Raw genomic sequence first — 25,833 nt, forward strand, 5'->3', positions numbered from 1 at the left:
GCCGTTTGGTTCGGTTTGGTTGTAAACGAACCAAACAATGAGCAAGTCTTCACTCGGCTCAGCTCGTGAACAGCCCTAGCTTTGCCTCTGATGTTAAATCAAATAATTGGAATATATAGGTTTATTTGTGTAAATAAAATAATATAATTGACAACAGTATTACGTAATCTGAGTTGATTAGAAATATGGTGTTAAAATACAGTGCTATAGCATTGGATCGACTTTTTAGTATTGTTATCAAATAAAGTTTATCATATGCTTAGGTTTTTACTATTTAATACACAACATAACATGTCTACCATTTCATATGGTTTTCAAATCTCGGTCTTTATTCTAGTATACAATACATAGCAATAGGCGTCCGCATATCGTCTTCATTTCAGCTCTTGTATCATCTTTAACGATGTTAGTCATTTATCTATTTGAGTATATCAAAGAGTCTCTAATTAATCATTTTCTACTCGTATTTATAGCACTAAAAATGTATATTGGAGTCATTGGTATTGTATCTCATAAGTAGTAGCTGATTAAAGAGAACTAAGTTGTTGATATTTCTTAATTTGTTAGGTTCTTCATTAATTACATTAGCAGCAAACACATGATATATATTATATTTCGACTAGTCAATTAGTCATTATGATTGTGAAATATGTACCCGATGTTAGTAATGTTGTTGGGTATTAAGATAAGTTTAACCTAACCTACTATATATTTGCTAAACCGAAATTAAAGTATATATGTTTGCTTAAGCTCGTAATCTTCTCGAGTTAATTACACTCATTAAATTAACTTCAATTTATACTTAAGCTCGCGTTAGATTTTTGTAGGTCAATCTCAACTAATTATTGAACAGTTTGGAGATCCAAAATCTACCAACGTCTAACTTAAAAGCCGCAAAACAAAGTTACTTATTACCCTCTATCTTGCCTTGTAATCAATGCTTATAACCGTAGATTTTAAACCTAAAAAGGGGGGGGGGGGGTGAGAGAAAAACTCTAAAAGCAATTATTACATAAATCAAATATTTATTTCAAGATTAGGTTAAACACTTAACATACTGTTTACTCAAGAATATTACACACAATATAGATATATAGAAGACTAGAATGATTCTTAACCAACCACATGTCTATGTACACCATGTGATTCTTTGCTTGCAAAATATCATAATCTTTGAGCTACCAAATTCTTGTCACCAATATTATTTTTAGATAAAATGTCAACAAAATAACCAAAAAAAAAACATTTATAATTAAACAGAACCAAATTAGCAACAAACACACGTCAATTGGCTGACCAATCGACCCAACAAGTCAGAATTAAAAACATTGGTCAATTTTCTAACAAACCCACCAATAAACAACAAACAATCAACCTAACTTCTGATGATCGGGTACCAGATCCAGATCCGGATCCGCATTCAAATCAAACCCGAAATGACGTCGTCGTCCGGTCGTCCATCTCCCATACTTACTTTCACTCCGCCATCTTCAATTTGGTTAAAGTCATCTAACTCAAAAGCTGGATTCCACAAACCAGCATCTGGTGCAACCACAGTCTTACAGGCTGTGGTTGCAGTGCCTTTTTCCTTAAAATAATTAAAACCCGCTTGTAACCGGTTTAATATTGTCATAAACTCCTTCAACTCAGGGTCATCTGTCGTTGTGCCACCGTTAGAAATATGCTCCTTTTTGGATCGGATTTTCTTGCCAGATACTCTAGTACTGTCTCCTCGTACCTCGGACTGCTTTTTCTTCATGTTTTCCATTAGATTTTGATGAGCAGCTGGTGGGAGAGAATTGGAATTATAGGAAAAAATGGGTGTGTTTTTGCTTTAGATGAATGGAGAGTGGGTGAATAGTTGATATATATAAGGAAAAATATTAAGTAGTGGAACAACAACATGATGATGTCATGTAGTTGAGAATGTCTGACGTTGGATTCTTAAACGTGTCAGTGATCCTTTGTGGCCGATGAAAATTCCTAAGGAATCTTTTTTTGGTCTTTGGTGAAGTTGAAAACATGCCGCCTCATGTTTTTTTCTATATATGCATTTTTAAAGTTTACTTTTCTTTCAAGTTGGAGAGCTAAACACAAAATATACAACAGAAAGACATAACCCGATTCACAATAAATTACAATAGAAATTACATCAAAAGGATAAAATGGGCACTCTAAAAGTTTTACATCAAAAGGATATAATTACATGGTTTTTAAGCATAAAATGTGATAATTTTCTTGTTGTAAACATTCCTGTCAGTTAGATCATCCTCTGCGGCAATGTTTTCATAACCGGACCGGAGTGAATCGGATGGGCAACCGAACCGGTCCGAACAACTTTGGTAAAACAAATGACGGGTAGGCTGAAAAAAAGATTTTCAAATTTTCTTTTTCATAGTAAACTGGTTCAACCGGTCCGGTTTTCCGGTTGGACCGGTTCAACCGGTCCGGACCGGCCAGTGACCGAATCCCGGTCGGACCGGTCTGTTCGTCCTGTCCGGTCTCGACAACATTGCTCTGCGGGCTTTAAAGTGGATAGCGAGGGGGGCTTTAAAGCCCCAAACACCGTTGGGGGGCGGTGGGGCGGTAATATGAAGACAGGCGGCATGGGGATTTTGTTGGATCATCCTATTTTTCACTCTCTTCCTCTCATACACACACATACATATGTATGCATGTATATAATGTGGCGGCAAAGGGTCTTTAAACCACATCAGGGTGTTATGAAGAGAGGTTTCGAAGCACCATCTCTTACGTGGAGGGTGACGAAGCCACTCCACAAAGAACAGTCTTATAGATCTATCATAGTATGATATTATGCTTTGGCTTTCGTCCATACTTGTTCTAGAGGTTTATATATTCTTAAAAGCTTTTTTTTTTTAATATATCTGTTTTATCGTTGGAAAATGTCTAAGCTTCTTCAAAGATGTGATATTACAAATTATTTTTCTAAAATTAGTTAATGTGAGTATAATGTCTTTTGCTTCTTATTATTGACGTAAGTAGCAAGTATAAACAACAAGATATTTTCATATTTTGTATAGAATTTGTGTTTGTACATGAAGAAAAACTAAGCTGAGTCTTATAATATCAAAAGTTGACAGGACTTGGAAGTTGGAACCATATGTTTTAGTTACAGGGTTGACTTAGGATGAAGATGTGATGACAAATTTTCCAAATGACGCATCTAAAAATATTTCTACATTTGCATAGTTTCCTTCTTTTAGCCTACCCGCATCCTGTTAATTTTACGCTTTTGTAGCTTATTTGGCTAGGACCGTCATTTGACATGGAGATGGCAAACGAGCAAGCCCTTGTATAAGGACGGCAGGACATTGTCTAAAATCCGTTGTGCTTTGGTGACTTGCAACTCATATGTTTGAGTGACTTGTACACCGCATTTATCTATAGTTTTATATAATTCAAATCCATTTAAATCGTCTCTTGGGTAGTAGTACCTAATGTAGGGTGAGAACAGGAGACCTTTTATTTTATTTTTTTGGTATCCTATGGTTTACTTTGCTTTAGATAAAAAAGATGAATTTAATATCACTTTAACCCTCCAAAAATGTTAAGCCATCCCTGGTTAAGTTCTTTACATATATAGTTCTTTGCCTATGTCATTTTTCTATTTCGTTGTATTTTACGGACATGAATCATGAACCAACAAGATATGGTTTATACATTGAGTTTCAAACAGGATGAGGATATATACACTCACTAGCGACCTCAAGTGTCCGAATGTATTTCGTTATTTTATCACACGTATACAAGAAAACTAGTGACCCAACATTTGGAATCAATTGCAAGATAAGTTAATAATAAGTTATACGCAATGCACAATATTCTATATGCTTTTGTGTTTTACCTCATCATGTATCTATTTCTTGTATATACATTTTCGTATTTAGTCATACACCCAATTGAAGTAGTTTGTTATGTATGACAAGAAAATGTGTTTTATTTATAGTTTAATGAGCTTTTAATTTATGTTCATATGAAAAATAATAAAATTATGCCAACAATGTCTATGACACATCAAACCATGATAAAATATATATAATAAGTATGAAGTTGATGAATAGGACATTAGTGGTTGGTTAATCACCAAGTAATAACCAATTAGTATATATAATTTTAAACTAAGTGTAAAATAATCATTTTATAAATTTTAATTAACTTAAAAACCATCCATTTCAAGAAAAAAAAATATGGCAGGTGAATAAATATTCAAACGCTAAAATCATAGGCTTAATTTATGGAAAAGTTGATATCACATGAGCCTAATTACCTTTTTTATTTCTTTTTGTCAAAATCTTTATTCCTTCATTTCTTTTTCACATGATAAAGAATCAAAATTTTCAAAATATATTCATTACTTAATTATGTAACTTTACAAAGGTGAAGTTATTCTATAAATGAGACAAAAATTAGAAAAATGAGAATGATTTATAGTCAGATAAAAAAAATATTTAAAAAACTTAAAAAAGAATTAATAAAAAATCAAACTCAAAATTTAATAAAAAACAAAAAAAGTAAAAACACAAAAATATTTTCACCGTCTTCCTCGTTCTAAAAAAAATTATTGTGTCTTTTTGTTTATCATTGTATTTTATGTTTATTTTCGTCATCGATTGTGTACTTTTCCTTAAAATCGTGTATTTTTTTTCTTAATATTATGTTATATTACTCGATATTGTGTTATATTTTGTTCGGTGTTGTGTTATATTTTGCGATTTATTGTGTCTTTTTTTAGTTATAATTGTGTCTGTTGTTTATTTTCGTCATTGTGTCTTTTCAAAATTTTTTTATCGGGAATGACTAGGCTACACGATCTTATTCATTCCTCAAGTACCATAGACCACTCTCTAGAGGAGACCCGCCATATATAAGAAAACCCTATAACATACCCTGAAACCCTGTTTAGTCATATGTGAAACTTAAATCTAAGACATCCACCTTTTTATATGAAGCCTTTAACTGTCTCATGATCTCAAAATACAAAATATTATAATAAAAAGACAAAAAAAAAATTGATTTAAAGATTTAATTTTATGGCTAGTGAGCCATGATTATTGATTACAATTTTACCGACACATGCTTGAAAACAGTTTGAATGCCTTAATTATTGAACATGAATTACTCAAGAGAAAATAGAATAGCTTTTACCTAAGAATGACTTCAATTTATAAAATTAAATCAACCCTTACATGAAATTTAAACGTAAAATTATAAGTTAACACCGGCCTGGACCATGTGCTAAGTTGGCCATCGTGCAAGGCCCACAATCTCAATGGGCCCAAAGTTTTTTTAAAAATGTATATATGTATATGAAACAAGCAAACGTAAAGTGTCATTTGGCATAGTGGTTAAAACCGACAACTTAGCTTGCTACACGCGGGATTGGGTCCCTTCCACCCTCAAAATGCCGATTTACTACTAATAATGGCTCATTTTTATAACTAAATACTAAATAAATTAATCATGTTTAGTTTTTTGGCCCAATTTTATAACTTGTATAGGATCCACGAATACACTTGAGCTCTCCGGGACGGCCCTGTGCTTAGTTTGAAAAGTTTAATGACACGGTTGGGATTAAGACTTAACGAGCTCTTACTTGAATGAGACAGACATAGATAGATGAGATAGAAATGAAATTGTTTTTTTTCTTTGAAAGAAACACAAATTTCACTACGTCTAGAGTTATACGACTATAAGTAATGGACGAAGACATTTCAACGAGCCAGGTCAAGTGACATGCATCCATTTCATTTATTTCTTTTATTATAGAAACGTGAGAATATTTGATTTGAGTAATATTACTATACGTGTTTATTTAGAATGTTAATGTTAATTTAAGTATTATATAGTCAATTAGTTTGAAACCCGTCTACTATACAGGTAGTTCTTAAAAATAGAATATTTAATAAATAATTGATATACAAGAAACAATAAATCTATTAAACACTATTAATACACTGTCGTTGTACATTAGTTTTTAAAACAATTTTAAAAAGTAAAAGATTATTATAAATATCAAATATTTGAAAAAAAATATGAAGTAAATATTAAATTAACAAATTTTGAAACATAAATTTTAAGATGGTAAATATTATTATCTTATCATATCTTATATTATTTTATTTTATCTTACTACACTAATAAAAAAAAATGTTGAAGCTTAGGTGTCAAAACTACATTTATCATAATTCCTAATCTCTCTTCTCATTCATTCTAGCTAATTAGGGTCATAGGTCAAAACCATTTTGTCAAACGGGATATAACATTGTGTGGATTTTATTTATTATTGATTTAAGCGTCATTTTCATACATAGGGGTTGACCAACTACGCAACTTTAGTACATTTTTAAAATTTTCTTGCATATCAACACCTGACGTTTCCAAAATCATGTTATTTTAGTATTTTCGTTAACCCCGCTTGTTTTTTTTCCTTTAAGTCTTCATTAAATTAATTTATAAGTATTTTGAGAGCCACAACTGAAATAACGGACCTTATTTATCTTTATTATTTAACAAAACCCGTGTAATACACGGATTCAAAAGCCGATACTATTATAGATTTGTTAAAAATAGTGAGGTTTGATATGAGAGTGACAAGTGGTAATACTTCTAGCTTTTTATTAAAGAGTATAAATATAGATATAAATATAGATGTCAGTCTTCTGATATTTGTCATAGAATATGTAAAAACTTCAATACTACAGCGGATTGGGTTTGGGCTTTCTTATATTGGGTTTGGACCAAATAGTGAGGAAAAGCTTTTAATATAATTTTTGGTCCATTTGACCACCGAAAAAAAAATTGGAATCGGATTTTTTTTATACTCGGGATTTTAATACTCGTGCCCATACCCGATCCTACACGGGTAGTATCGATAAGGTATGCATTTTAGTACCAAAACCCGTACCCGTAACCGAGCCAGATTTGTACCCATTAATACCTGAACACCAGAACTGGTTCCAAACCCGAAACTGGGGTTTTCCAATATCCGAATCCGGGTTTTTTAAATACCCGATCTATACTTGAAATTACCTGAAAAATACCTTTAAAATACCTCAAAAATGTGCAACCCCTTAAAAAGCCCAATATATACACGAAAAATATCCGAAAAATAGGTATTCAAATTAAACCCGAAAACAGGGTTTTTTTCAATATCCAGAATTCCAGAAACAGGGTATTCAAATAGATGGTTCTATACTTGACCCGAACCTGATGCATAGGATATAGTTTTTGAAGACAATACCCAGACTCGAACCCGACCCGTTTGGCGTCAATACCCGGTCATACTCGAACCCAGTTTCATATATGAAACCGGGTGTTAGAAAACCATGATTTGTGCACCTCTGTATACAACCATACAAGTACATTTTATCCCAACATGGCAACATGTTATTAATCTGCATTAACAAACATTAATTAACGTATTTTAATTTTATGTATGGAAAAGAATGTTAGCATTACCATAAACTTTAACAAAGAGCTCGCTTTTGATAGATGAATCCAACATTATCCATGTTCGTCGATCGAAATATTTAAGCTAGGCCTTGTGTAAGGTTGTCAGTTCGAATCCCGAGCTCACTCGGGTTTTTGTCCTACTATGTGTTATGCCAGAGAGTTGCTCTTGTTGCGGCACAACGAATGTCATATGGCAGGCGACGGTATGGTTTCTTGGGGGAACATCCAAACCAAAATCTAAAGCCAACGTGGGGTCCAGTTAAGACAACGTAGTATGACAAGAGTAAAGCAACGCGATTTTTCAAAGTTAAAGAGTGCGGTAGTCAAAATTCTTGAAAGTCGCCGTTATAAAAAATATATATATAATAAGCCCCTAGCTCTTATGTATAGCCCCACCATACAGCATACTCCTCCCATACCCAAGGCCCCAAGGCCCAAGCCTTGTTTCCTAAATCACAATGTTTTAATTGCATATATCAAATCAATGTGTTAAACTTAAGAAGATAATTTCAAATCATATTAAACATGGTCGGAAGATATACTTTACCTAAACATTGCTCATACAATTAGGGGGTGTTTGGGATTGAGTTTGAAAAATGCTTATTAGCTTATTGGCTTTTTCAAAAAGCCATTTTGAAAAGTCAGGATTTGGGCCTTTTAAAAAACTGTTTTTTAACCATTTAAAAAAACTAAAATAGGAAAGATTTTTGTGATTGACACACACATTTTAATTTATTGGCTTTTTGAAAACACCAATAAGTCAATAAGCATTTTTCAAACTCAATCCCAAACATGCTCTAAGATTGGTTGAACTCGGTGAGATGGTTGAAAAAGAAAAAAGACATGGTTGAAGCAGTTAGTTTTACAACGTTGTGGTTTATTTGGAGAAATTGAAATGATGTTTTTTTTAAATGAAAAGGTGTACAGAGGTTATAATTTGACCGATTGATAATCGGGGTGTCGTTTTTGTGTGTGTCTTCTCCCAATTATAATTTTAGTTTAAATTTGGTGTGGTGGCTCGGGAACCCACTCTTCAGTATGCATTTTTTTCTTGTCTCAGGTAAGCATTTTCTAACCACGGGTCTGGTTTGATTGGTTTCTAATTCAAGTCATACACCACTCCTAATGGGCTAATATAAATGAAAAATCGTTTATACAACGTCTTTGTACACAATAAAGTAAGAAAACCCGGGTTGTGGTAAAGGATTCAGTTTGAACCAAACCAACAAACCGCCCTAAGGATAAAAACTTCCCGCTTTGTTTAAACTACTAGGATAGAGTATGTGTGATACACGGGTGATAAAACAAAATGGAAGACTGTGAATCCATACCAATTAAAAAAAAAGAAGGCTAACAACAATTTATCCTAGTTGAGTTGGTAAGACACAGTGGCGGATCTAGAAAATTTAGCTAGTGGGTGCCAAAAAAAAGTTCAACCTAGAACTCGTTAATTTGGGTCAGGTAAACTAAAACGGGTCGGGTAAAAAATTTACATTAAACAAACTACGTATAGATATGTAAACAATAAATTTCATTAAAGATAAACAAAATACATATTACAATTGTCCTCTACGTGATTTCATCTTTTGAAAACGGTCAATTACGGCTTCATTCGTACTTAAATGGTCAATTACGGCTACATTCGTAACACTTAAAGGTCCATTAAGCCAATACTTTATCCGTATCCCGTATCCCGTCTCTTTGGTTAGGATGATAATCTAAATTTTTTTTCTATCGACAAGACCCCACAGAAGATTATCTAGATCAACTAAACTTGGTCCGATAGATGGTGTTTTTCGTTTCAGAGACAGAAATCTTTCCATAGTTGTCATAGCTAAAAGCTCTTACTGTACAAATAAAATGGATTACAAAGTTAAATAGTGTAGAACTCTAAAAAAACAATAATAATAAACGGTACACTCATAGAATGAATAAATTAGAAAGCTAGAAACCAAATAATCATTCACCACATGATAACAAAGATCACATGTCTGTTGAATTTGAAGAAACGGGTGTTATTTTTTTAAACAGAAGATCGAGACGGGTTACTGGACATGCGGAATTCAAATACAAAAGAAATAAATTAAGTGATAAGCCATGAATGTTTGTTTTATGTTAGAATAAAATCAAGAATTCAAAATCACAATTTACAAATAAACCAGACCCGAGACGTCACATGTGAACCTGCCGGCACCCTAATCTTTTCGTCTCTCACTCATTCCAAATTTCCAATTAAAGTGGTTAGAACAATTAAGTAATATGGGCTTAATTTTTATTATTTATAACAAAATTAAATTTGGGCTTAAAAAGTTTGGGGCATTACAAAATTATGAGTGGGTCACTAAAATTTTTTTGGATGGGGCACTTGGGTCTTTAGACCTAACATATTACAAGTTTATAAAGGAAACTACAGATTTGTGTGGGTGCCAGCGCTCCCCGTGGCTGAACACTGGATCCGCCCCTGGTAAGACACAAACATTTAAAAGCAAGGTAGTGAGTTTGATTCCCACCAACAAAATAATTTTTCATTTTATTCTTTATTAAGAGAAAATTGTAAATAAAAATAAAAACGTGTACGCTTGACAGCCTATGTGGAAAGTTTAATTGAATGACATGTAGTATAGGTAAATTACAATTTTAGATTATAATAATTAATTCTTAATATATTTCAAGTTGGATTGGAACTTGGAACCAAAGTAATTGTTCCCAAACTTTTATATTTTATAACGAATTACTGGTCAAATGTGATAAAAAGTTATGGGTACTCGAGACCACGCAACCGTAAAAACCCAAATTATTTAAATCTTCCAACCAATCATAATGAGACAAGTTGAAACTTACAAAATGAATCCGAATATGTTAGGTGGTGTTCCATCTATATCCAAACTACCCAGATACATTCCAACTGATCAAATGATGTTACATCACATATGCAATCATTCGTCTTATTCGCGTAGTGAAAACCAAAATTGGAAACTAAATCACCAAAACGAATTGGTTGAGATGGTGTTGTCTAGAACCCAACTGGGGACTTGAAGGTTCCCCAAATACCCTAAGAATTATTATATAATATAAACAAGAAGTTTGGTGCCGCAAAGTCCCGATTGGGCAACTTTGCGGCACTATATGTCCTTTTTGGTTTGCTTTAGTTTCGGCCCGTAACAAACGTAACGAAAACCGACCGAATGAAAAGTTTGTTTTGTTTAGTTTCGATACAGTAACAAACATGATGAAAACCGACCGAATTAGAGTAGACTCAACGCGTTTTGTTTTGATTATAGTTTAGTAATATTAATTTTTGAATAATTCGCTTCCTTCGAAACATGGTCCAAGCTTCGCCACTTGCTCAAACCATCAACTATGAGACTTGGTCAAGTTTAAAACTAGTTACTATTTACTAAAATTCTATTAACGATGTTTAAATAGGCTAATATGTTTAAAATGCTTATATTGGGTTTTTAAAATTATTAAAAGGTTTGAAAAAATCTTTGGGTTTTATATTTTAAATTAATTAAACATATGTTATGCATTTAAAATTTGTTAAAAGAAACTAGGCCCAATGAAAATAAACCACGTGCATTCGCCCACCCGACACATGCACAAGACCAGCCCAAGTCGGTGTTGTGCTCGACTCCAAACATTACAACTTAGTGTCACACCATCCATAGACGTGTATTATGGACGACCCTATTAAGCTAGTAGTCCAATATATCACCCAACGCCCTTAATTATCCAACTTTCAAGTTTAACATGATACACCTATAACTTCAAATAGAGGTGAAAAAAAAACTCTTATACCCCGGTTTTTAATACCCAAGCCCGTACCTGACCCTACCCGTAGGGTACGGATTGGGTATGCATTTCAGTACCAAAACTCGTACCCAGAATCGGACCCCATTTATACCCGGTAATACCCGAAAACCGAAACCGGTTCAATACCCGATCTATACCCGAAATTACCTCGAAAAATACCGGAAATTACCCCTAAAAATTGTAACCCCTTAAAAATCCAATCTATACTCGAAAAAAACCCAAAAATAGGGTTTTTTTCAATTCCCGGAAATAGGATATTCAAATACCCAGTTCTATACCCGACCCGACCCGAACCTAATGCATAGGGTATGGTTAGGGTTGTAAACGAACCGAACGAACATGAACAAGGCCTTGTTCATGTTCGTTTGTTAAGAAAATAATGTGTTCACGAACGGTTTACGAACATTTACCGAACGAGATTTTATGGTCGTGTTCGTTCATTAAGGAAATTAATGTGTTCACGAACACAAACGAACACAAATAAAATCGGCAAAGCCTAGAGATTGAGACTGATTTATTCATCAATGTGAATAATGAAAGCCTGTAAACGAATCGAATGAACACGAAAAATGGCACGTCCGTGTTCTTTCATTTAACTTTAAAAGAACATAGACACTTAATCGAACAAATATATATGTTCATGTTCGTTTATTTAAAAAGGGACATTTGTGTTCATTTGTTTAAAATCTAAACGAACATAACTGAACAAAGATAAACGAACATACATGAACAAATGTAAATGAACACAAACAAACATAAACGAACTTAGATGAAAAACACTTAAATGAACACAAATTAACAAATATAAAACCTTTATGCAGATGACATATCTAGATAATATTTAATAATTTTCTATTAATACATAAATAAACGAACATAAACGAACGTTCATGAACATAAATGAACGAACGGAACATGTGTTCATGTTCGTTCGTTTAATTAAACGAACACATGTTTTTTGTTCATGTTCGTTCGTTTATTAAAAAAAGAACATAAACGAACTTCCCGCCGAACGGTTCACGAATAGTTCACCGAACGTTCGGTTCGTTTACAGGCCTAGGTATGGTTTTTAAAGACAATATCCGGACCCAACCCCGACCCAAGTATTGCCAATACCCGATTTTTCAATACCCGCATACCCGACCAGGTATTTGAAAAACCCGATTTATGCACCTCTAACTTCAAACACGTACACAATTTGTTCCACCTGAACACAACCCGTTTACCCAACCAATATATATCCATTCAACTCAATCTCACCCATCACAATCCCATGAATATTACATATGTTATTGTCTAAGTGAATCCAAAATAATATCCTTGTATGTAGCCATTTCCCTCTAGTTTCCCCTATATATACCACTGTACACACACTCTATACTCTTGTACAACCACCCACAACCATGATCTCTTCTTCAAGATCTCTTATTTATCTTGCCATCATCCTTATTATAAGCATTTCAAATTCCGGTGCCACCAAGATAGGCAGTGGCTACCGCCTCATCTCGGTCGATAAAACCGCCGATGGTGCACTCATAGGCCACCTTCAAGTCAACCAGAAAAATAATATCTATGGTCCTGATATCCCACACTTGCAATTACATGTCAAGTAAACTTCAACACTCTAAACTCATTCATCAAGGTTTTTTTAGTTTCACTTTACCCATAAAAATTGTTTATTTATCACAAACACCCCTTTATGTATGAAACTTTGTACATTATTGATAACCCCTCAAACTACGAAAAGCCAGCTGGTCCAACAGTAGCTCCATGACTTTTCAAATTCTAGAATTTGTTATTTTGATTTATTTTTTCATTTGATAACTGATAATCAGATATTGGTTTTTTGTTGAACTGTTATGGCCTTTTATCAATATTTATTGTAAATGAGTGAAGCATTACATATAGTGTGTTCACCCCCAACGTATTGTCCTCCTACTAGGAAAACATTCATTTTTCAGCTAACTTATTAAAAAATTTAGTGGGTTAACGTCTCTCCTTGAGCAATTTGATCTGGATTGACCGTTGAGCCATGGGGTTTTACAAGTTGTGGATTTCATCATAGGTGGGTGGGCGGGTCACGTATCCTTTTTTTTTCGGGCGGAAGGCCAATCAATTTGTCAGGGTAACGGGACTTTGTTCTTAAAAAAATCATTACCCCTAAAAGTGGTATAATTTAGGGTAATTTAAAATATAATATAATATACATCCATGCAAAAGACTTAAATAGGATTGACGATGTTTCAGTTCACTTGCTTATCGTCAATGTTGATCAAATCCAAATAATAAAAACGGCTTAAACAAATATAATGAAAAGGGTAAAATGGTCATTAACAACAAAAATTAGTTTAGTTGGATATATATAAAAAATTTTAAATGGGCGTATATAAAAATCAATTCTATAATTTATGATTGCAATGCTTTGTTGAAAGTTACAATGCCTTTTATGTCTTTATTATTAGTACAGGGGTTTAATATGTTATAACATAATATTTCAGATATGAAACTGAAACTCGTTTACGAGTACACATCACCGACACACAAAATCAACGATGGGAAGTACCATACAACTTGTTACCAAGACAACAACCTATTAAACAACCCACTGGTCAAACAAGTCAAAACCCCAGTACATTGACCGAATTCGCGGGCGGCAAATTAACTTTCAGCTACATCGCCAATCCATTTTCGTTTGCGGTGAAACGAAAACGGACTGGCGATATTCTGTTTAATTCAGCGGCCGGCGAATCCAGTCCGTACAATTCACTGGTCTTCAAAGACCAGTACCTTGAGATTTCGACGTTGTTGCCGAGTGATGCGTCGTTGTATGGGCTTGGAGAGAACACACAACCTCATGGAATAAGGTTGTTAAAACTCTTAAGCGTGTGTAATGAAGGTGTGAAAGTGGGATAAGGTGTGCATCAAATTGAAATAAATTGACACGAAACTGAACAAAAATTAACCGGTTGGTTTTATGTTTTTTTTTAATTTAAATTGAACCAAACTTATATTATTTTTAAAATTTTTATTTCAAGTAATTTAAAATAGTTTAGTATATAACTTAACCCAAATATTTTAGCCAAATGTATAACAATCAATTAATTAATTATTAAATAACATTTTTTTTGGGCCAAAATTCATTATTTTTTTGCCAATGTTTTCTTTTTGAACCAAAAGTTTCAAGCACGGATGATAAAACAGAAAAAAAACCGAACATAAATTTGAAAATCGAAACCGAACAGTTTTCAAACACTAAAAAACCAACATTTCAATTTTTTATTCGGTTTTAGCCCAAAACCGAAGTATAACGACCAATGCACACCCCCTAAACTATGGAGTTGCATACTTCACCCGTATTTACATAAAACTACCTCTAACAATTACTAACTACATACATTTGTCTCTAATAAAGGTTAAATCCGAACGATCCGTACACATTGTGGACAACGGATCAATCCGCGATAAACCTTAACATGGACTTGTACGGATCACACCCGGTGTATATGGATTTGAGGAACGTGGGCGGGGAGGCGAAAGCACACGGGGTTTTACTGTTAAACAGTAACGGGATGGACGTAGTGTATAGACGGACTTCATTAACATATAAAGTGATCGGGGGTGTTTTCGACTTTTACTTCTTTTCGGGGCCGAGTCCTCTTGACGTTGTCGATCAATATACACAACTTGTTGGTCGACCCGCTCCTATGCCCTACTGGTCACTTGGTGAGTACTAGTATATGTTACAAGCATGTGCATAACAAGCTAGATATTATATTTATATTTTGGGCTTTTTGAGAAAAATATTATTTTGGTTAGAAATATTTGTTTGAATAAATACAATAACGTTGGCCGACAAAATTAGAACCATAAGCTCATGTGTAGTGTCGTAGTGAGGGCTATAAATCGTGGGTAATTTTTGTTGTGTGACATCCGGTCACTAAATGAAGAATTTTTGTTTTAAAGATATAGTGGTGTGTGTATACATATGCTACACACAAAACATTAAAATAATAATAATTGAAACAAGAAGCCCGGCGACAAAACACCCCCCCCCCCCCTCCTTGTCGCCCCTCTTATCGCCTTGGGGTTGCGGGGGGGGGGGGTTACAAACAAAAATCACCCCACAAAGGGGGAATTGTCGCCCACTACACATATCCTAATTAGCGTAGGAAAGTGACAAGTTTTAAAGGGAATGATTTGAGGGTATTTATGCTGTAAAATAGTATAGTATAAATGAATTTTAATAGTTTAAATTATACCTCATTTGTCTACAATAATCTACTCTTGTGATTAAGTGTATTTCTAACATTCACATAATCACATTGTGTTAGAAGAGTAATCCTAGTCTAATGTATAGGTAACTATGTGTGTATTTAAGAATAATTTACCGGTTTTCTTATATCAATAAGAATGTTATAAATTGTTTTGAAACGATATTAACAAAATATAGGTGAACCGATTTAGTTCTTTGTTAAAGTAACATTGCCTTAAACAACGTAACAAAAGATAGGGGCGAACAAATTTAGCTTTTTGTTAAAGTAGTATTGCCTTAGACAACGTAAGTCAAAATAGGAGTGTCATTGGAGACATTTAGGGTATAACATATTATCGACCGCTAAATCAACGCTTAGACTATTAAACTTCAAATTACCTATAAAATATATTCATGTAAACAAATTTTTGTTTGACATAAGCATCAAACACTAAGACATAGTTTGATGTTTTAAAATATTTTTAGTGATAACATTTATCATAGAATAGACATTTTTATACTAATAACATAGTTCATTAGACCAAATTTGCCCTTTAAATCTTTGATTGATAACATCATTCAAAAAATCTATTTTAGAATATAAATAACATCATCATATTTGAAGTCATAATACATTATTGTTTTTTCTCTTTAAGGAAACATAACATTTTATAAAGTCATTTGTTTAATTAAGTATTATTGTTTCTTCAAACTTGTGTAGAGCATCCATTCTTATTCAAGTTATTTAATTATTTTCATCCCAATAAATTAGAAAATTATATCTTTTAACAATTATTTAATCTTTTTTTTTTTTGCATTTCTATGATTTCTTATCTATCCAATCAATGTTCTATTAAAGACAATTTAAATATTAAGCTGAGGGGTGTGGGGCTTTAACGGGGGCGCGAGAGCCCCTCCGCTCGCGCCCCCAGGCGCGAGCACCACACCACCGGGGCGCGAGAGGGGCGCGAGCACGTAAAACAAAGCAGGCGCAAGGTGGTTCGCGGGACCAGTATGGCGTAAAGGTGCATGGGATTGTGTGAAAGAGCCGTTGGACATTTAAAATGAGCCGTTGGGCTCTTATTTAATAAAAAAAAAAAAAATTTCTTCCTATATATAACCCATTTCACATAAAACAATTACCACAACTTCAAAAAAAAACCCAAAATCAACCCATCTTCCAAACTTTTTTTTAAAAACATGGCTGGAAATTGGTACCCAAACCTAGATTCAGATTATATTGACGACGATTTATGGTCGTCACCGCACCAACCGATGTTTTATTCGGAGCCGCAACAATCATCCGGCTTTCAACCATCCAACATACAACCGTCTCCTAACTTTGTTGTTCTGGAGACACAAGAATCACACGGTGAAGCTACGGGACAAAGAAGACGCGCCCACCGGAAAAAACAAGTTGCAACGGACGGGTCGGAAAAAACAAGTTGCAACGGATGGGTCGGGACCGGCTTCGACTCCGAGGACGAAACGGAAAACCACTCCGTGGTCATCGGATGAGAAGGAAGCCTTGTGTCGGGCTTGGATTGTCATTTCTGAGGATCGGCGTTGCGGTAATTGTTTTAACGTTTTTAAAAATGATTTTTAATAAAAAAGTTAAATAAAAAAGTTAAATGACTTACAAATTTATTTATTCATTTTGCAGCCGACTACCAAATGAGCAAGATTTTTTGGACAAATTTATTTATTCATTTTGCAGCCGACTACCAGACGAATAAGAATAATGTTTTTTTTAGTACTTTTATTTTTATTTTATTTTTAGATATTAATGTGTTTTTTCATTAATGTGTGTTTTTTTAAATAATTTATGAGTTTTTTTAATAATACGTTTTTTGAATATATTTATAAAAAAATAAAAAAAAAATCCGCTGGAGCCCCTGCTGGAGCCCCTCCACACCAGGGCCAGGGGCTCCACCGGGGGCTCCAACACCCCCCTTATCCAGTTTCTCTTTCTGCCACACGTCATAATATTATTGGCTGGAGCCCCCACTCGCGCCCCCATTAGAGCCCCCCACACCCCTCGGCCGTAGTGTTGCAACAAAAATCTTTCATGATTTCCTTGTTTTCTAGTCAGACCTTGCCCATACATGGGACACATGTCTGTAGGTCACTCTTTTTAATAAACATGTTCACAAATTAATAGTCAAAATATCTATGCTCAAACCAATTATTGATCACAGAAAAAAACAATTATAAAGATATTTTAACAACAATTCTTATTTCTTTTATATATTATAACTACAAATGTGGTATAAAAAATTTTACCTACAGATTCACAAAATTTATGTTATTTATGTAATACATATTTTATTTTAATGTTATATGCATTTTAAAAAGATTTATTAACTTTTTCAATAGTTATTCAGCTCGTGTATTACACAAATTCTAACATAGTTCTTATATCTATATATATTATAGGGTTTCACCAATGTAGATGGGGATACCACAATCTATCAGTAGTTGAAGACGTTGTCGAAAATTATAAAAAAGCCGAAATCCCACTCGATGTCATTTGGAATGACGACGAAATCACATGGACGGACACAAAGATTTCACTCTTAATCAAAAAAATTACCCTCGCCCGAAATTGATTAATTTTTTAAACAAGATACATTCACAAGGCATGAAGTACATTGTCATAATTGACCCTGGAATTGGAGTAAATTCTACTTATGGCACTTATCAACGGGGCCTCGCTAACGACGTCTTCATCAAATACGAGGGTAAACCGTTCCTAGCCCAAGTCTGGCCCGGGCCTGTTTACTTCCCGGATTTCCTCAACCCAAAAACCGTGTCCTGGTGGGTTGATGAAATTTGGAGATTTCATGAGCTCGTGCCAGTAGATGGGCTATGGATTGACATGAACGAGGCCTCGAATTTTTGTTCGGGCCTATGCTCGATCCCTAAAGGAAAGCAGTGCCCAAGTGGGACCGGACCCGGTTGGATTTGTTGTTTGGATTGTAAAAACATAACTAAAACAAAATGGGACGAACCACCGTACAAGATTAACGCATCGGGGACACAAGTCCCCATTGGGTATAAAACCATCGCGACTAGCACGGTTCATTATAACGGGGTTCGCGAATACGACGCCCATAGCATATACGGGTTTTCTCAAACCATTGCCACACACAAAGGGCTTCAAAATCTTCAAGGCAAACGCCCGTTTATCCTGACCCGATCCACATTTGTTGGATCAGGCCAGTATGCGGCCTATTGGACCGGGGACAACAAAGGGACGTGGAACGATCTTAAATACTCGATCTCCACCATGCTAAACTTTGGTATACTCGGTATCCCAATGGTGGGGTCCGACATATGCGGGTTTTACCAGGCCCCAACCGAAGAGCTATGCAACCGTTGGATCGAGTTAGGCGCATTTTACCCGTTTTCAAGAGACCACGCGAATTATTATTCACCACGACAAGAACTTTACCAATGGAAATCCGTCGCAAAATCAGCTAAAAACGCTTTAGGTATGCGGTACAAGTTACTTCCTTATTTATACACATTAACCTACGAGGCCCACACCACGGTCGCCCCGATAGCCCGGCCCGTTTTCTTTTCGTTCCCAAACATCACAAAGTTATACGGGCTAAGCACGCAATTTTTACTAGGGAGTAGTCTAATGGTGTCACCGGTGCTCGATAAACACCAAACGAAAATAAGCGTAATGTTCCCTCCGGGAACTTGGTACAACTTGTTCGATTTGAAACGGGTTGTCGTCGCAAAAGAAACCGAGTCTTTCTCAATGGACGCGCCATTGCACGTTATCAATGTACATTTGTATCAAAACACCATTCTCCCTATGCAAAGGGGGGATTAATATCAAAACAAGCGCAAACGACACCGTTTACATTGGTTGTTACATTTCCCGCGGGGACGACAAATAGTGAAGCGTCGGGAAAGCTCTACATCGATAATGACGAGCTGCCTGAGATGAAATTGGGTAGCGGGCAGTTAACGTATGTTGACTTTAAGGCGAAAGTTGAAAATGGTTCAGTTATGGTCTGGTCAGAAGTTACGGAGAGTAAGTTCGCTATTGAACAAGGGTTGGTTATTGAGAAAGTGACGGTTGTCGGGTTGGCCGGAGTTCGCGGCGGGTTTGCGGTGGAGGTGGATGGTGGTGGTGGTGGTGTGGATGTGTACGAGGTTGAGTTGGTTGAGACAGAACATGTTTTTTTGGAAGAGTTAAAAATAGGTAAAGGTAAGAATAAGAGTAAAATGTTGGAGGTTATTGGGTTAAAGATTCCGGTTGGTAAAAGATTCTTGATGACTTGGAAAAAAAGTAAGTGATTAGTTTGTTTATTTAGTACCAACAAGTAATTGTTTGGGACTTTAATTATGTGTTGAGATTTTATATGTTGTTGATGTGGATTGTGAGTCAGATGTTTATTGACTTGATTAATAAACCATTGAATGTTACAATTTCTGTTTGTTAAAATAGTTGATATTAGGCTCCTTTCTATGGTGGTGGTATCGAAGCCCTTTTACAGTGTCACGTCATCGTCACATAAAAAACGGGGCTTCGAAACCCTTCTTCATAACGCCCCGCTATGGTTTAAAGCCCCTTGAGCGCCCCAATATATACATATCATATATATGCATGTGTGTGTGAGAGATGGAGAGAGAGAGAGAGAGAGAGGGCCCACCTTTTCCCCTCTTCCGCGTCGGTCGTTCCAAAGACGCCCCGCCCCCCTTCCGCGCCCCTCGGTGGTGTTCCGCACCCTCTACACCCAATAACGTGGAGTCTCATAGGTGCACAAAATACCTGGTTCTAGACTCGACCTGGAACCGGCTCCTATACATTCCTGATTCGCGGGCTCAATCTGGTATTGGGTTTCTCCCCAGACCGGACTCGCCAAAATTGGTTCCACCTTTACCCGGTCAAAACCCGACCCTACCTGAAGCCCGAAAACTCCCGGTAAAAACCGATCAAATACCCGACCCATTTTTGTTGACCATACCCGAAACCAATTCCTACCTGGTTCTGGTTCCTATACTCGATTTGTGCGACCTCTAGTTGATATTTTGAGTCTTGAGTCTTGAGAAGAGAAAAGCCCACCAAAATAAATACTTTGAATGGGCTACTGACCCACTCAATAAGGGCTCAAACTAATGTTATTTGGAAAGAATCCAAGATTGTTTTGAGTTAGAATTATGATTTTACAAGAATTGTTTTGTGGGTTTAATGTTGTTTTGGTTGCATTGTATTGATTAAAGCCACATGCTAATATAATAAAGTCAAATGGTCGGGTTATTGATATTAAGTTTTTGAAAGTGAATTTGGATTCAGATTGTATTTGAATTGGAATCCAGTAAACCGGGTTGTCTTAAGAAAATTTCAAATTCGGTTGAATTCATATTGTATTTGAATTGGTCGAGTGATTGATATTACGTTTTTGTTTTTTCTCATCACTTCATACCGTATTTATGATTTGTTTGTACGTTATCTAACTCCTACAAAATAAAATGTGTTTATTCAAAAATAATATATAAAATATATTATTCGAAATCGTATATTTGAATCTTGAAATGATTGAAGTGAAAGGTTCAAACTCGATCTGAAAACTGAATTCGGAAATTTGTTCAATTCTAATACAATTTGAAAATTGATAAAAGTGTATTTGAAATCTTAATTTGATACATTAAAATAAATTTCAATTCATATAAATAAAAAAAACCATTGCTTCCAAAACTGAAAAATACATTCGTATACGTATTTGAATAAAAGAAAAGGTAAAAAGAAACAAACAAATATTGAAAATGGCAGGTCAGCATCCACATGGGAAGAGCAAACGTGGCATTGAAAGTCGGTTTATTTGAAGGGAAAATTCCCAAAATAGGTATTTATGAAAACAAATTTCTAGTTTTAGGTATTATTTGTAAAAAATTCCAGAAATATGTATTATAAACTAGTTGTGACGAGTAGTTTGCAGAACCAATTAAAATTTGCCACGTGTCATTAAAATAACCGTAACGAGCACGTTTCTAATCATTTACTCGTTACGACTAAATAATTTTCATGCCTTGTAATCAACGCCCACGAGTAATTCATAAGTCCTTTAGTCGTGACGACTAGTTTACCCGGTTTACATTCCCTACACGAGTAGTTACTAGTAATTAACTCGTCGCGACTAGTATAACTTTATAATCTACTCATCGCGACTAGTTTAATTTTATAATCTACTCGTCGCGACTAAAGGACTTATAAATTACTCGTGAGCGTTGATTACGAGGCATGAAACTTATTTAGTCGTGACGAGTAAATGATTATTGAAAATGCTCGTTACGGTTAGTTTAAGGACACGTGGCAAGTTCTAATTGATTTTTACAAACATCTGTCACGACTAGTTTATAATATATATTTATGGAATTTACAAAAAATAATACCTAAAACTAGAAATTTGTTTTCATAAATACTTATTTAAGAATTTTCCCTTATTTGAAAGCGAAATGTCCACGTGGAGTGCCACGTAAGACAATGGATAGCGGCAAATCCAAGCAATATTTTATATGGGGTGAACTTGACAATGTTCCTCTCATCACTTTATAACAAATTAAAAGGTTAAAAACCATCATTAACATTCTATTTTTAACCACCTTTTCTAGAGTTTGAGATAGTTGTAATTCTTTACTCTATCTTAAAAGATAAAGAGGTTGTCTCGTTATATACTCAACTTGAAAAACTATAATGGTTAAGATATAGTATCCAGATAAAACATCGACAAAACAAAAGTACTAAAAATAATAGCATGAAATTACCGAGAACACAGAGTGATAAGAAAACGATAGTAATGACATGTAACATAGCATATATAAATGAATAGAGGTGCAAATACTAGTTAACTGGTTTTTGAAATTTCAGTTACTTTAGTAATAGGTTATTGATCAAACGGTCAAAACTTGTAGTCAATAACTTGTTACAGTTCCTAATCGATTTTTAGTGGAGAATACCTAACTTATGTAGCCTATGTTAGGTTAATCGGCTCCTATGTGAAAATGAGAAAAATCCTAAACCAGTTCCTAATATATTAAACTTATAAAATTCTATATAAAAATATCAACAAATATTTTCCTTTTCACTAAGACCAGATTCAAAAATCAATGCAATGCATGTTTGAAGATCGGGTATGTCAGCTTCTTGCCACATGCTACAACACCGTTGTCTTGGAATCAAAGCAAACACATGATGTAATGTCAACTTCTTGCCTCATTGCAATTGCAACGTACCATAATTTAAATACAAATCATATTTACTTTTATGACTTTTATCTTTATAAAAAACCCGTTTTGTATGATTCTTATAGACTAAATTTCGGTTTTCGTCCTTGTAGTTTGTTAAAATCAGTAGTTCCGGTGTAATAGTTTCAAATTTGTGATTTTCGTCCCTATGGTTTCATTTCGCTTGCAATTAAACCCGAATTTACTAATCACTTTAAGTCTGGTCATTAAACCCATCAGCATGTCCTTTACGCGAGGGGTAATTTTGTCATTTTTTCCCCAAAATACACCCTGGCCCACGTGCCATTCAATTAAAGTAGCCAACTAGGATGTCAACTAATACTAAAACCATATATATAATTACAAACAAAGTTACAAATATAACTTTAAATGTTGTATTAAATGAGGATTTTAGATATTTATGAATTATAAAATTTTATTTATCATTATTCTATCTTATGAATTTCATAAGGCATATTATTACATTTATTATTAAATTTAACTTTTTTATTTTATTTTTAAACCACTCATGTATTACACGAGCTATATCCTAGTATGAAAATATATCAGTAAACATTAAACAATCTTTAACATAATCATGTATAGTCGTATATAAAAAGTAATAAAAGATAATGATGAAACCACAACCTCTCAAAAAGTAATCTTATATTGTGAATCCGTCCGTGTCTCGAAACCATTAACACACAAAAGTTATTTATAATAATCAAGTTTCGGTTTTAGTTACAACAAATGAAAACACCATCTGGTGCACATTGTTTTTATGAGGAAACTCAACACATGTTTGAAGCAAGAATTGTTGAAAAGGTGTTTTCAAAGTGATCTCAATATCTCATGCTTAAGCAAACATGGATTATGATTGACATAATTGTATGTCACGGACATGACTTATGAAATGAAACCAGAAATTAAGATTTATCGTATGAGACACATCTAAGTGAGTTATACCCGGAATATAGATTTAGGGTCAAATTATTCTACAAATAGAGAGAAAAATAGGATGAGAATGATTTGTGGGGAAAAAAAAGCTCTCTAAAAAATAATGAAAAATTAATTCAAAAATCATAACTCAAAGTTTAATACAAAAACAAAAAATGTAAAAACACAAAAATGTTTCTACCGTATTCCTCGCTCTAAAAAAACACAATGTTGAGAGAAAAAGATCATTGTATCTTTTTGTTTATCATTGTGTTTATTTTCTTCATTGATTGTGTTTTTTTTTTTGGCATTGTATCTTTTTTTCTTGATATCGTGTTATATTGCTCAATATTGCATCATATTTTGTTCGGCATTGTGTTATATTTTGCGATCTACTGTGTCTTTTTTGTTTATCATTGCGTTGTTTGTTCATTTTCGAAATTGTGTCTTTTTTCTCGGCATTGTGTCATTTCGTAGTTCTTTTTTTTTTTTTTTTTTTTTGTAAACGAGAATGACGGGGGAAACATTTTTCTTTTTTATTTTTTTTCGCTGTTAATTTATATATTGAGTTATGATTTATTTTATTATTTTTTAGGGGTTTTGTGTGTTGCCGCAAATCATTCTTACACTTCTCATTTTTGTCTCAGTTTGCATTTAACATAACCCTATAGATTTAAGGGGATTAATATATATATATTTTTTAATATTGATTACCAATTAAGATGTTTACATAGTGAGGTTTAAACATAGGATCCTTTAGAGGGGTTTATTAAGAGTATTATAAACAACCATGTTGCACGATATAGTGATGGGTCGAACTAGCAGATTTGATATCATGAACACAAGTATAAGGTAAAGGTGCATTCTTGTTTTAGTATTTATTTCTAATCTTTGGATCATATAGTACATGATAAATATAAAAGAAAAAAAACAACTACGATATGAACACCAAAAGCTAACGAAATAGATGCTGAAAGATGGACCAAAAGCTCAAGAAATAAATATCGAACGATGAAGACAACATGAGTTAAAATACATTTGATAGAACCGAAATAGATGAGTCGTAGCTTTCGGCAAGTTATCACATAAAGGACATAGCAAGAAACTTGTGTTAAAAGTTGATGTTGTGAGTTTCAATTAGTTGTTGGTAAATTCTTTTGATTTGTCCGCTATCACATATCCGAACCTACAAATAGTCATCATTTTACAATGTTATTTTTATCTTTTTACAACGGACTATTTAAAAAATAATAATATTAGTGGTAATATTTATAGTCGCAATTCATCAGTTGCTTCTTGTTTGTCAATCCGTGGCATTTGATGCAGGATGGGATAGCCTTTGGTGAGATCTTGAAGAGTCGCGCTTGCTTAACGTTAGGAGAATTGAGTGGTATCTTGCAAATGAACAAGGTGCAGAGCCAGAATTCGCTTATAACTGGAACAATTGGGTTCCAAAAAAGGTAAACCTGGTGGCGTGGAGAGCAAAGTTAACTGCAATATTATTGGTTCATCGGTTGCGTGTGTTCTTTGTGGTGATCATAACGAGTCGGTGGAACATATTTTTGTGTAATGTGGTCTTGCCCAAACCTTATGAAAAGTAATCTCCTCTTGGTGTAAAGTCCCCCATAATATACGCTTTCCGTGTCCAAGATCTTCACGAGTTGCCTCCTCCTTGCCAAAGAAGGGCGCAAAAGCTTTCTATGAAATTATGCTAGTCGTGATTTGGAGGTTGTGAAAGGCTCGAAACGAGGTGATTCATGAAGGATCGGTAGTCCGGTTGGCTAGCTTGGTAGAAGAGATTAAGGTGATTTAGCTATCTTTGAGTTAGAAATAGGCCGAAACCCGCTCATATAAAGAACTGGAAAGCACTTTGTTTTGTAGAGGATGGGCTATCTAGCCTTGGTTGTTTGTTTTTTAGTTTTTATGTATATGATGTGTCCTCTAGCTGGTTTTAATTAAATGTTTGGTGGTTCTAAACATTTAAAATAATAATAATAATAATAAGGCATATATCATAAAAACCAACATACTTTTTGTTATTTTTAAGTCACTTAACAATTTTTTGCACGTTAAAGTCCATTCACATGTTAAATTTGAACAAAAATATGAAATAA

General features: G+C 34.3%; 1 pseudogene across 1 annotated transcript; it reads left to right on the forward strand.

Annotated features, from left to right (window-relative positions):
* Positions 1-12,686: 12,686 nt before the first annotated feature.
* LOC143553487 (alpha-xylosidase 1-like) lies at positions 12,687-19,879 on the forward strand (annotated as a pseudogene). The gene is made up of 4 exons (XR_013138837.1): positions 12,687-12,898; positions 13,788-14,153; positions 14,702-15,012; positions 17,978-19,879. The product of XR_013138837.1 is annotated as an alpha-xylosidase 1-like (transcript).
* Positions 19,880-25,833: the final 5,954 nt, after the last annotated feature.

The sequence above is a fragment of the Bidens hawaiensis genome, unplaced genomic scaffold (assembly GCF_021521415.1).
Source record: "Bidens hawaiensis isolate Kalapana, Puna unplaced genomic scaffold, B.hawaiensis_p1.1 tig00017249_1, whole genome shotgun sequence".
Classification (NCBI taxonomy): Eukaryota; Viridiplantae; Streptophyta; class Magnoliopsida; order Asterales; family Asteraceae; genus Bidens; species Bidens hawaiensis.